The 13,991-nt window shown below is 42.7% G+C and overlaps 1 protein-coding gene across 2 annotated transcripts in view; it reads left to right on the top strand.

The window, feature by feature from the left end:
* Nucleotides 1-2,589: 2,589 nt before the first annotated feature.
* RALA (v-ral simian leukemia viral oncogene homolog A (ras related)) overlaps nt 2,590-13,991 on the top strand; it is an 85,896-nt gene continuing 74,494 nt past the window's right edge. Inside the window, exon 1 of one of the 2 annotated variants that reach the window (XM_011972680.1) lies at nt 2,590-2,916. The gene's annotated coding sequence lies outside the window, so the exon portion shown is untranslated. The remainder of the gene's footprint in view (nt 2,917-13,991) is intronic. The other variant, XM_011972685.1, reaches the window with a different exon arrangement.

Raw genomic sequence — 13,991 nt, 5'->3', positions numbered from 1 at the left:
GCTAATTATTAATAATATGTGCTTACAATTATGCCCTTTCATCCAAGTACCTCAAAGAGTTTTCATAGCATTAATTTGTTATTTCCTATAATATCTCTGAGAGGCAGTTGATAGAAAGTTATTATTATCTCTATTTTACAGTAAGAGAAACTAGGGCATAGAGAGGTTAAGTGACATTGCTAGGGTCATACGGTGAACAACTAACAAAAAAGGGACTCAAGCTAATTATTCTCATTTCCTATTCAGTATATTATCCATTATATGGTTGTTCAATACACCTAAATGCTTTTTTATCCAAGGCAAATTGAGAATACTGTATTTAAATAATCTACGATGTAAGTGAATGAGTTTCTCATTTTTGTGTGTTCAAAAATGCTGCTCTACAGGGATATAGAGTTAAAAACTAATAATTAGCCTTTGGTTTGCAGCTGTAGCTATTATTTATAGGGCTTTTACTATTTGTGGTTTTCTGAAGCTCTGCTCAAAATGAACTATTCTATTTCTGACTGCTTTATGCTAGGTTAGCATAGCTGTGAGCCACCGAAAAGCAGCTGAGACAGGCTGACTAATGAATCTGAGGTTGTCTTTCATTGCATTCCTATTGCTCACTCTTCTTGAAGTCATCCTCCTTCTAGTTCTCCATTGAGCAGATATTTGTGCAACCCACCATCCTCAATCCTTAACCTATGGCCAGCTTAACTGTTGTCAATGATTAAATTTAAAATATTTTATTGGGACGGAGCAATTCCTAGAGAATAAAAAAGAAAAAAATTAAAATATTAAAATATAAACATAGATAATATTTCATTTTATGAGTTAATGATGCTATACTATTAACAGTTACCACTGTTACATCCGGTTTCTGCTAAACCTGACCTTTAGGGTCCTTAGAAGAGCATTAAACATTAAAGTATTGGTCTATGGATGACACATATCACCATACTGGGTTTTTTTAATGCGGTATTTCAGTAATTTTCCCAAGTAAAGGCAGGGAGAAAGGAGAAGTAGTTTTGAAACTGTGCTCAATGACGTAAGACTGCAGTCAGCTTGGATGTGGTAATGTAAACCTGTGGTGTTTCCAACTTCAGCCCCGCTCCTCCCTGAGCTCTAGACCCATACAGCAACCACCATTAGACAGCACCACTCTTACTTCACTCATCAACTCCAAAACTGACTGTCCCCTCCCAGGACTCATTCTAACTCTTCCTTATCTTATTTAGTAAAATACGCCCTTATCCTGCCCCTCCCTCAAAGCAAAACAAGGCCTCATCATTGCCTCTTCCATTCTCCCATCTGGCAGCTGCCCCTAGCAACCAATTATCAGTTGATCTGGTCTCTTGAATATTTTAGGAATCCATCTCCTTTGGATGCTCACTACCACTCACACAGGATCGGGCTTCTGCAATAGCCCCCTTGTGGGCTCTCTGCTTACCCTTCTCCTCTGCCCTCCCACCTCCACCCCACAAGTTATATCTGTTCTCTACCAACAGAAGAATAGCTTAAATTGTAATCTGTCCACTCATTGCCTCACCAGGGCATAGATGATTCGTGATTTGGCTCCTGTTTTCTTCTCTAGCCTCAACCTTTTCAGCAACCTAAGTTTGAAATTTAAGACCTGTAATTATTACTCATTCTTCTCAACACATTATTTGTCCCCGTGCTGCATGTCCTTTCTGTTCGGATCCGGATTTGCCATCCCATCCCTTTTTTTGTAGTAGAAAATACCTATTTATCTTAAAAACTCTAACCTACAGTTAGTACAGCTATCCATTCTTTACTCTGTACATCTTGATATACCATACTTTCAATAGCAATTATTTGCTTTCATGTCTGTCTGCCCACTAGCCTGGACAATACTTGAATGGCTCATACCAGGAATGTAGTTGGTACTCAATTTGTAGGAAGCAAAGAGAGATAAGCGAATAAATGTCAAGACATAAGAATCTGTAGTTGCTAACTTAAATTTACGGATTTAGTGAAACTACTTCTCACAAGCTACCAAATCACAGTGCGATGGGGCCGCAAGATGATCTCAGTGCCACACCGACACCCGACCCGCAGAATCGCAGGGGGGGGTCCGATACCCCTCAGAAAGAACTCGCAGACCGTCCAAGGAGGCGAATTCTCCAGGGGGTCAGCAGTTGGATGAGGCCCAGGGCAGCCACGAGACCCTCCAGCCAGGGTAGGCGGCTGACCCGCCTCCTGGGATTTGGCCCGCGACAAGCCACGTCGCCAGCTCCGCTCTGAATACCTCCGGCCACGCCACCGAGCGGCCTCAACCCTCAGACGCCCAGGGAACAGGAGCTGACCCTCTAGAAGCAAGATGGCGGACTCCGCTCTCCCCTCCTTCCCGCAAGAACCCCCTCCTGGTCCCCAAAATAAAGACAAGGACACCGGGGCGACGCCGCCGAGATCCGGGAACCTCCGCGAGGCCCGCAGCCACTCCCGAGCCCCCGGGAGATGACTTCACCTTGCGGAGCTCAGAGAGCCGGGGGTGGGGCCACCGGAAAGACAGCGCAGACAGGCCTCACCATGCAGGGGGCGGAGGCCGGGCAGCCTGCGCCCTCCAAGCCATTGTTCTCCTGCCCGGGCCCATGATCACCCTCCTCTCAGCCCACGGACAGGAAGTCGCTCCCCAGCCGCCCCGCCCCGCTCCCCAGAGCCCCGGAAGTGATCTGCGGCGGCTGCTGCAGAGCCGCCAGGAGGAGGGTGGATCTCCCCAGAACAGAGCGTTGGAGTTCTCCTCCTCCTCCTCCTCTTCCAGCCGCCCAGGCTCCGTCGCCACCCGTCAGACTCCTCCTTCGACCGCTCCCGGCGCGGGGCCTCCCAGGCGACAAGGACCGAGTACCCTCCGGCCGGAGCCACGCAGCCGCGGCTTCCGGAGCCTTCGGGGCGGCGGACTGGCTCGGAGTGCAGGTGAGCGATGCCCGCTCGGGCCGCCCGGGGAGGGACTGGGGCCACCGGGGCGGCGGCGGGGGTGTGTCCGGGCTGCGGCGGGCCGAGGCCCTTACGCGGATTCGGGCTGCCGGGATTGCACATCCCGCGTTCTGCCCGGGGTCGAGCTGCGAGATGAGCCCGGCTGGAATCCGGGGCACCGCGTTCGCCGCTGTGGGGCGAGTGAGCCCCCAGAGCGGGCGGCTGCGGGGAGGTCCCCCGCGCCCGGCAGCCCCTCTGAGTTTCCTCGTCCGAAGGTCACCCCGCACCTCTGGTCCACGGCGCCCAAGTTCCCGCCCGGGCGGTGCCCGCGACCTGGGGCAACCCGCTGCCGCCGCAGTCCCCGCGCCTCACTCCGCCCCTCTCCCCTCCTTCCCTTTCTTTCCACTCCTTGCCTGTACTAGAGCTGCTGCTTTTTAAGCATCTCCCCCAGGGTTTTTTGTTTGTTTGTTTGTTTTTTACCAGTTAAAGGAATGTTTTTTCAGACTAAAGTCATTAGACTCCCCGCGCTGAACTGACTACCTGGCCTTGGGCGCTTGCACAGCTTTAGCCCATTTTCAGGTAATCTAGCTTCTAAAATGAGGAAGAGAATACATTTTAGGAGAGAGGTGTTTCCTCTGTGGTTCGTTTCTGAAAGATTTCTAGAAGTGGAAGATGTGATTGGCATGCTTTAGCCTGTATATATGTGTGTAAGTAGACGGGGGTGACGGCACACGGGTGGCAGTGTTGTTTCAGGATTTAGGGAGAATTAGGGAGTTAACTGGCCTGTGCTCGGAAACCTGAATGTCCATACTTGTAAGAGCTCATCCAAGTGTCGCTGAGGTAGTGTGAGAAGCCCCGTGCCACGCCCTACGTGTCAAGCTGAAAAGCACCTAATTTACAAAGTGTGTAGTGTGTGTGGGGAACAACCTTTATAAAACATTATAAAACATGTATCATAAGTTAATGTTTTTCCAGGAAGTAAATTGCAACTTTAATCATATTCCAGAAATTGGATAACAGATTTCATTAGTAAACTCTTACAGTATGTTTATTAATGTATTTCAGTGTGTCTTATTAGCTCATGTTTTTCTGTCTCTGGAATACAATATTATTCTAAACTGACTCTTGTATTAAAATAATAACACTGTTATTGTAAAATATTATCTGAAAACACCATTTTTTGACCTTGAATTTCTTCAGGGCAGGAGCCATGTCCTACTTATCACTGTTTCTATGCAGAATGCCTTGAACATGAGCTGTTCACACATTTCTGCACTGAATGAATGAATGTATAGGTTATCTCACAGTCACCATCCAGGAGTTGCTTATTTTTGTTGGGCTAGGCTGTTTGTTTTGTTTTAGGTTCTTGCCACATACAGACTTTACTTCGTCTTTACATCCTTCAGCAGAGTCAAAGGATTCTTTACCTTCCAAAACTATCCTGCTCTGAAAGGTTAAAATTATATTAAAATTGTGCTGGGCATTGTAACTTGTATTCCAGTGTTAAATGCTTACTACTTGAGCATATTCAGAGTTAGTAGGAAGAGATTGCCTGGTGATACACAGCAAGTTTATGTTTGGGGTTGATAACTGTACCCTATCTTAATCAAAAAGAGGAAATTAGGAATTATCACTGTTTGGAAAACGTGGTGCTTCCCAGAATGCTTATAGTGGTTCATTCTTCCCATGAATACATGCAATCCTCTGACATCCTGATGTGACCTTGGCATGATTTACCAATAGCCTCTTTTATATTTATTTTCCAAGATCCAGATGCTGTTCTCTAGTGTGTTTGCTGAGTGTGCAATAATACGTATCATTTATTTTGAAGCAGTACTTCATTACAACACTTTCTTCACAGGACTTTCCAAAGGAAGAAAGGACTAATTATAGAAAAGAATCTTGTCTACCATTTGTGAGGGAATATTTTTGTCTATAGATGGTTGGATTATTTTCATGTTAGGGAGGTTCAAATAAGAAGAAGGTGCTGATGTTTTCTGTCCTCTCCAAATATCTGGTGGTGGTCCTGCACTGTTTTTCCAAGCTTAGCTTCTACAGAACGTAAATAAATGTACTACTGTCAATTCTTGTAGATATGCATATCAGTGTAATATGCATTTGTATTCGTTAGTAGATGAGTGGCAAGGACAATTACTTTTAAAATAACTGGAATAAGAGGCTGTGAATGTTAATGAGGAAAAATATTATGATTTTGAAGTAGATAGTTTATGATTTTCATTGTTTTATAAAATGTTTTAACTCTTAGACACTAAGGAGAGGGAAGCCAGCAATTTCTTATGTCAGTGACATTACCACTATACAGAGGTTAGATTTTCCTTCTTTAATTCAGTAGTCCTCTTGGTAATAAGAGTTCTCATGTGTTGATTGCCTGCCGGACACTGTGATAAGAGCTTTACTTAAATTATTTCTAATCTCCACAACACTTCTGCAAGACAGGTAGTTTTCCCATACTTTATTAAGGTAAATTGAAGTTATTTGCCAGAGGCTGGGCACTTAGCTTCTGTATAGTAGAGCCCAGATTTGAAAGTAACAATTGCTGAGAGCATTGAGTATTATTGCAGTTAATCCTAAATGGCTGTGGAAAAGGCAGTTCTGACTGAGCTTGGAACTGGAGCTTCAGGAAGGCGAAGATACTGATTCCTCTCTCTTGGACATCAAGTGTGGCCTGGGGTTACCAGTGGTCCTGGCCAGGTGGCCTCAAGCAGCAGCCATTCTTCTATCTTCAGTGTGCCTACAAATACAGTGTTACCACCTTCTATGTGTGCCATGATGGAAAAAGGGTTGGGCATTGTTCCTGTCAGTGTTCTGGTAAAGTATTTGGACTCAGTTCTTTTGATTAGTGCTTTTTAAAGTAACAGAATTGTCCCTGTTTGAGAGGAATACCATAAGTCTATTTGCAGTGACCTTTCCTTGAAATCACATTGTTTTTTTAGTTCTTTCTTTCACTAATGGAAATTGGGGAGAAGCTAAGGGGGACAGTAGAAAGAATGGTAAAAGAAGCAGAGATGTTCTGGGTCTGTTTTTAACCATTTGAGGCCGTTAATCATTTTCTCTGGGTTTAAAATGGAGGCTTAAAGGTGGCAGAAGTCTTGTAAGGGTCTAGCTGCTATTCAGTGCTGGTAGAATTCTCTTCCCTCCTTCTAAGCCTGTGCACTTTTTAAAATGCACTTTTAAATAGGCTTACTTTGAAGAATGTGTTTTTCTCTCTCTCTCTTTCTGTTTTTTTAAAGATATACCCTTAAGTAAAAAACAGCTGATTATCTGGCCCCCATAAGTAACAGTTATTCTTTTTTTTTTTTTTTTTAAGACATCTTTCTTATTACCTTATTGCATTCATAAGGATTTGGGTTGCCATATAGAAAAAAAGAAATTAAACTTCTATGGGTTTCTATGTATGAGTAAATTTTAGATGATAATTTGCACATTTGATTTAATTATACCTGAAGGTGTTGACTTAGTTTCTCAAAGTCAAGAGGGTAGTCTTTACAAGCCAAAAAAGGCATGCCTCCATAAAATGATACTGTTCTTAAAGCCCTTCACAGCTAGGGTCCTATATTAGATGCAATAGATGTAACACTGACATACATAATCTCCTTAAAGTCTGGGATCCAATTTTATTACTGAATTTACTTTTGAAACTAAATGTCAGGGTTTGATAATGTTATTTTGGACAATAAGACACAGATTATAAAATGGCTTATACTCCCTGATTTATTGGGAAGGTGAGCAAAGATCCCCCAGTTTCCAAAAGATTATGATTGTGATCATCTAAGCCATGGGATCTGTTTGCTTATGTAGTCGAGAAGCTAGCGTAGTACTCCATTGAAAGTGGAGGTTGCCACACTGAGCGACTGAACACTGAGTTCAGCTGCCCTGTCTAGATTATTCTGGATTACTGCAGCAGCCTTATAGCCTGTGGTTGGAACTCATCTGATACTTTTCCCATTCTTGTGTAGAACAGTGGTGATATTCCCCTGCTTGAAATCCTCTTGTGGCTCTTTTTTGCCCATTAATAAAATTCAAACTCCATTTAGCCTTAATCTCATATACAAAATCTTCAAGATGTGCTCCTTACCTAACTCTTTTTTTTCCCCTTTATCTTTCATATTTTTTCATTTTTTCCTTACCTAACCCTTTAGCCTTATCTCTCTTCTTGGATGATCTTTTGTTCTAACAATACCCAGCTTCTGGAATGCTAGTGTTTGTTTACTCAGTCCTCCATTTCCTCTTCCTGGAATTCTAGCCTCTCTTCCTTCCCCTAATTTAGTATACTCCTACTGGTCCTTCAGAATTCAGTTTAGGTTATACTTCTCCAAAAAAAATTACAATTAGGTTCTCTCTCTGGATCCCATCCCTCAAAAAAAAAAAAAAAAAACCTTCAAGATTGGGCTGGTTGCTTCTCTTATGTCCTGTCATAACATCTGTTACAGCTCTTACTATACTGGAGAGAGTACTTTCATTAGCCTATTGTAAATTTTGTTGACAACAATCTACAGTAACCTCATAACTACACACACACACGCATTCTTTCTCTCTCTTAAAGGCCTTCTTCATAGGCCTTTATCAGTCAAGTGCCCAAGCTTTCTCAATTCATGGCACCCTTATTATCGCAGTAATTTTTTTCACAGCATCCCTAGGTCAAAAGAAACACCTAACAGTTTAATTTTTTTGTTTGTTTGTTCTTTTTTTTTGAGATGGAGTCTCGCTCTTTCACCCACGCTGGAGTGCAGTGGCTCGATTTCGGCTCACTGCGACCACCACTTCCCAGATTCAAGCAATTCTTCTGCCTCAGCCTCCCGAGTAGCTGGGATTACAGGCACATGGCACTATGTCCGGCTAATTTTTTGTATTTTTCGTAGAGACGGGGTTTCACCATGCTGGCCAGGCTGGTTTCGAACTCCTGACCTCGTGATCTGCCCACCTCAGCCTCCCAAAGTGCTAGGATTACAGGCGTCAGCCACCACGCCCAGCCAGTTTAATTTATTAAGTAATTAGGTCTGAACAACTTAATAAGTATTTATCTCCTAACAACTCAGTAGCTATGTGAAAAGATAATATACATAAACTAAAATCAATAACTTTCATTCTTAACTGCTATCATATTTACCATAGTTTTTTCAACTATGTCCTGTTTGAACATTTAAATAATATCTAGTATTTTGCAATTACAAATGATGTTACAGTGAAAAACTTTACGTACGTGTATCTTTGTATTGTTGGAGATACATTGTCAGGATAATGCATATGTAGAGTTGTTAGATACTGTCAGACTCCTCATCCTATGGGGTTGTACTATTTTGCATTCCTACCAGCAGTGTATGAGAGTAGAGTGTTTATTTCCCACAGCCTCACCAGCAGTGTTTTGTCAGCTTTTGAATTTCTGCTGATCTAATAGGTAAGAAATGGTATCTCAGTGTAGTTTTCTTTTGTACTTCTATTACAAGTGAATTGAACATGTTTTCATAGATTTAAGGGCCATTTTAATATTTCTTTTTATTGTTCATAGTATTTGCCCACTTTCTTTTCTTTTTCCTTTTCGAGACGGAGTTTTGCTCTGTCGCCCAGGCTGGAGTGCAGTGGCATGATCTCTGCTCACTGCAACCTCCGTCTCCCAGGTTTAAGTGATTCTTCTGCCTCAGCTTCCTGAGTAGCTGGGATTACAGGTGTGCGCCACCATGCCTGGCTAATTTTTGTATTTATTTACTTATTTATTTATTTAGAGATAGAGTCTCGCTCTGCCAGGCTGGAGTGCAGTGGCGCCATCTCAGCTCACTACAACCTCTGCCTCCCAGGTTCAAGCGATTTTCCTGCCTCAGCCTCCCGAGTAGCTGGGACTATAGGTGCGTGCCACCACGCCCAGCTAATTTTTTGTATTTTTAGTAGAGACGGGGTTTCACCATGTTAGCCAGGATAGTCTCGCTCTCCTGACCTCGTGGTCTGCCTGCCTCGGCCTCCCAAAGTGCTGGGATTACAGGCATGAGCCACCATGCCTGGCCCTAATTTTGTATTTTTAGTAGAGATGGGATTTTACCATGTTGGTCAGGCTGGTCTCAAACTCCTGACCTCATGATCCATTCGCCTCAGCCTCCCCAAGAGCTAGGATTACAGGTGTGAGCCACTGTGCCCAGCTCTCTTTTTCTTTTTCTTTCTTTTTTTTTTTTATTTGAGACAGAGTCTTGCTGGACCCTCCCAGGCTGGAGTGCAGTGGTGCAATGGTGCGATCACAGCTCATTGCAGCCTCAGCCTCTGAGACTCAAGTGATCTTTCTACTTCAGCTTCCTGAGTAGCTGGGATTATAGGTGCATGCCACCATGCTGTGCTAATTTTTGTATTTTCTTTGTCGAGATGAGGTTTTAACATGTTGCCCAAACTGGTCTTGAACTCCTGGACTCAAGTGATCTGCTCACCTCAGCTTCCCAAAGTGCTGGGATTACAGGCAGCAGCCACCGTGCCCGACCAATTTGCCCATTTTCTATATGACTTTCAGTCTTTTTTCCCCTCAGCTTTTAAAAGTTCCTTCTATTTAAGAATATTAGCCATTTAACTTTGACATATGTTGCAGATATTTTTGCTAGTTGTCTTGGCATTGCTTGTGGTGATTTTTTGCCATGCAAGAGATTGTTTTTGTATAGTCAAATATGTAAATTTTAAATTTACTGCATCTGAAGTTTTAGTCATATTTAGGAAGCTTTTTCTTACCTTCAGGTTATAGAGGAGTTCACATTACACGTGCTTTCTTCTGATACGCATATAGTTTCGTTTCTCACATTTAGTTCCATTCAGAATTTATTTCTATGTATGATATATGGAATGCATCTAATTTTATCCTTTTCCAAGTGGCTATCCAGTTGCCCCAATGACATTTATTTAAAAAAGAAAAAAAAATTCTTGTTCCTTCTATATGCAGTTGGGTGTATTTTTTTCTATTGGGTTATCTCACCATTCATGTACTAGTACCACATCATTTTAATCATAGAGGCTTTATAGTATGTTTTAATAGTTGGTAGGGCTAGTCCCCCATTATAGCGCTTCCTCTTCGTTGTTTTTCTTGCCTTCTTGTATGAACTTTAGCATCGATTTGTCTTAAGTCTGTGAAACAATTCCATTGCTGTTTTTGTTTGTTTGTTTTGTTTTGAGACAGAGTCTCGCCATGTCACCCAGGCTGGAGTGCAGTGGTGCGATCTCAGCTCACTGCACCCTCTGCCTCCCAGGTTCAAGCGATTCTCCTGCCTTAGCCTCCCATATAGCTGGGACTACGTGTGTGTGCCACCATGCCCATCTTATTTTTTTTATTTTTAGTAGAGACGGGGTTTCGCCATATTGGCCAGGCTGGTCTCAAACTCCTGGCCTCAAGTGATCCACCTGCCTCGGCCTTCTAAAGTGCTGGGATTACAAGCATGAGCCACGGTGCCCGGCCTCATTGCTGTTTTTATTAGGATCACATTAAGCTTATACTAACTTATTGAGAACTGACATCTTTTTTTAGAGAAAGGGTCTCCCTCTGTTGCCCAGGCTGGAGTACAGTGGTGCCATCATAGCTCACTGCAGCCTTGAACTCCTGGGCTCAAGTGATCCTCCTGCCTCAGCCACCTGAGTTGATGGTAGTACAGGTGTCTGCCATCATGCCCCGCTATGGAATTGACATCTTGATGGTATTGAGACATGTTAACCTAAAACAAACAATGTCTTTTTATTTTTTAAATTCTACTTTTGTGTCTTTGAGGAATGGTTTATAGTTTTCTTCATATAAGTTTTCAACATTTCTTGCTTATTCCTAAGCTATTTTATCTTTTTTGTTGCTATTATAGTTTTCTTATAATTTATGTCTTTTAGCTGGTTATTGTCCATGAATACGAATATTGTCGATTTCTGCATATTTTCCTGCCACCTTGCCAAATTCTTAAGTTGACAATGTTAGCCTCTTTTGCGTTGCTATGAAAGAATACCTACGACTGTGTAATTCATAAAGAAAAGAGATTTGTTTGGCTCACGGTTCTGCAGGCTGTACTAGCATGACACCAACATCTGCTTGGTGAGGTGAGGCCTCAGGAAGTTTTTACCCATGGAAGAAGGCGAAGAGTGAGCAGGTGTGACACATGTCGAAAGAGGAGTAAGAGAGGAAGAGGTTCTGGGCTCTTTTAAACAACCAGCTGTCATGTGAACTAATAGAGTGAGAACTTGCTCATTACTGTAAGGATAGCACCAAGCCATTCATGAGGAATCTGCCCCATGACCGACACATCCCCCACTAGGCCCACCTCCAACGTTGGGAATCACATTTCAACATGAAACTTGGAAGAGACACACATCCAAATGATATCAATTACTTTCATCATTGCTTCTCTCAGACTTTCCAGATATACTATCATGTCATCTGCAAATAGGGTTTTTTTCCTTCTTTTCCAGTGTTTATGCTTTTAACTGTTTATCTTATCTAATTACATTGACTAATATCTCCAGAACAATATTAAATAGCAGTGTAACAGTGTCTATAATAGAGGTGCTGATTGCTTCATTGTATTACATTCATCATGGATATACAAATGTGTACATTTAAACCTAGATAATAATCTGGCTATGTATATACCTTGCAAGGGTTGCACACAGTCCTTTGCTATGTCTTTAAGAGATGCTTATGGAGATTGACTGGGCATGGGGTCTAAGACCTGTAATCCCAGTACTTTGGGAGGCTGAGGCCAGCAGGTAGCTTGAGCTCAGGAGTGTAAGACCAGGTTGAGTAACATGGTGAAACCCTGTCTCTACAAAAAGTACAAAAATAGCTGAGCATGGTGGCGTGTGCCTGTGGTCCCAACTACTTGGGAGGCTGAGGTGGGAGGATCACTTGAGCCCAGGATGGGAGGCTTCAGTGAGCTGAGATCATGCCACTGCACTCCAGCCTGGGTGACAGAGTGAGACTCCATCTCAATTTTTAAAAAATTAAATTTTAACAAAAGATACTTAAGGAGATGGATGTGGCAAGAGGCAGGAAAAGTCAAACTTTTAGTGCATGGTAGCAAAATACGGTGCTTAGTATGGTAACTGCTCCATGGTTTCTCAGTTTATACAACCAGTCCTGAGTTTTCTTGCTTCTCTACACAGTTTTCTGGATTTCATTGTGTTTTTTACCCAGCTAGTCATAGATGCCACAGGGTGACCTCCTTTTCTCTTCTAGGCTAAAGCTGTCATGGGTCTATGAAAATCTAGGGATTCCCTTCTAGGCTTCATAGTCTTAAGTGGTGTGTGTGCTTTGCAGATGAGCAAGGCTGGTTTTGTATTGATATGGTGCTGCCTTGACTTCTTGTATTTCTAGATCGTATAGCGAGGTAGATGTTAGTCTGTTCTCACACTGCTATAAAGACATACCCTAAAATGGGTAATTGTAAAGAAAAGAGGTTTAATTAACTCACAGTTTCACATGGCTGGGGAGGCCTCAGGAAACTTAAAATCATGGGGGAAGGTGAAGAAGGCATGTGTTACATGTCAGCAGAAAAGAGAGAGAGAATGAGAATGCCTGTGAGAGAGCAAGAGGGAGCATGTGCACGCGAGAGCAGGAAAAACTGCCTTATAAAACCATCAGATCTTGTGAGAACTCACTCACTATCACGAAAACAGCACGGAGGAAACCGCCTCCATGATCCAGTCACCTCCCACCTGGTCCCCCCCTCAACAGGTAGGGTTATGGCGATTACAATTCAAGATGAGATTTTGGTGGCGACACAGCCAAACTGTATCAGCAGGTTTGTAATTAGATGAGTTTATCCATTGGGGGGTAATCCTAGAGTACATAGCTGTGGGTAGTTCTTGACAAGTGTGTAGGGCCTGGGACATCTGGCTTTGGGGCAGTTCTTTCTCCAGGTTTTATTTATGCGGATCCAGTCATCTGGCAGGAATGATTTGTTGGTGTGAAATCAGGTGTTGGCCCAGCATCCTGCACATGTTCCATCCACATGGCAATGAAGGTGGTTGCACACCAGTGCTTGGTCTCCCAAGTTCTGGAGAGTGTTTTTATTTCACTGCCATCTAATTTATCCAGAAAGTTCAAGTAGCATATTTTCTGTAGATTCTTGTAATTTCAAGATTTCCAGGTCCCTTTGTGAACTCTCAGACCACATCCTATTGCCCTTTTCTGTCATTCTATTGTTTTCTCTCCCAGGAGGGCTGGGTGGTAGGATGTTTATTAATTTATTGCCCCATATGCTAATGAGTTCCTTCCTAGAACTCCTTACAATTCTCAATCCTTGGCCTGTTGTCCATCTTTGCTGTCCCTGGAGTGTTGGTAGGTGGAGTATTTAATGATCTCTTCTTGTCCTTAGGTTGAGGAGCCTTCACTCACCTTGGTCCATTCCACCTATCTGTCTTCACTTTTCCTGTGACCCATGTCACCTTTTTCTCTCAGGGTCTTGCTGCCTCACTGGTATGAAAATCAGACTTGGGTGGGGCAGACTTTGAGGTTTCCTGCCTTGAAGATCCTCAGATCTTGTCCTGTGGTGTGTGCAGCTACCCTGATGGCACGCTTCAGCAGGAGGGTGATCTTTTCTGTTCTTTTTGTTGTTGTTGTCTTATTTCCTCTGCCTGCCCCCTACCATTTTTAGTCTGAGGGAAATCTGTCTTCCATCATCTTTCTGCCTAAAATATTTAGTCCATCCTCTGAAGTCTTAGGTTTCTGGGACACCAGCCCTAGTCATTTAGTGCTTGAATAATTGGTAACCTTCCCACTACCCTATTAATCTCCAAGGTCTTCCTGTTTCTTACATCTGCATAATACAGCTAAGACAATTCTGTGCCCTTGCTGCTTCATTCTTATTTGCTGCTTGTGATTTTCAGTAGCTTTCTTAGTCCCTAAGAATAAAATAAAACTTGATCATTTTGTCGCTATTTGTTGCTATGCTTATTTATTTTTATGTTTTGTTTTGGTCCAGTTCATAAAACCCATTTCTTTGTCTTGTTAAAGTTTCTATTTCATTGGTCATTTGTATTTCTTAGTGTGTGAATTGTCTTTATTTCCTTTGCTTATTATTTTTTTGTAGTGAGGACTTGAATCTTCTTTATAATAA

This window comes from Mandrillus leucophaeus, unplaced genomic scaffold, assembly GCF_000951045.1.
Source record: "Mandrillus leucophaeus isolate KB7577 unplaced genomic scaffold, Mleu.le_1.0 Scaffold100, whole genome shotgun sequence".
Classification (NCBI taxonomy): domain Eukaryota; kingdom Metazoa; phylum Chordata; class Mammalia; order Primates; family Cercopithecidae; genus Mandrillus; species Mandrillus leucophaeus.
This window is presented reverse-complemented; position numbering and strand designations above follow the sequence as displayed.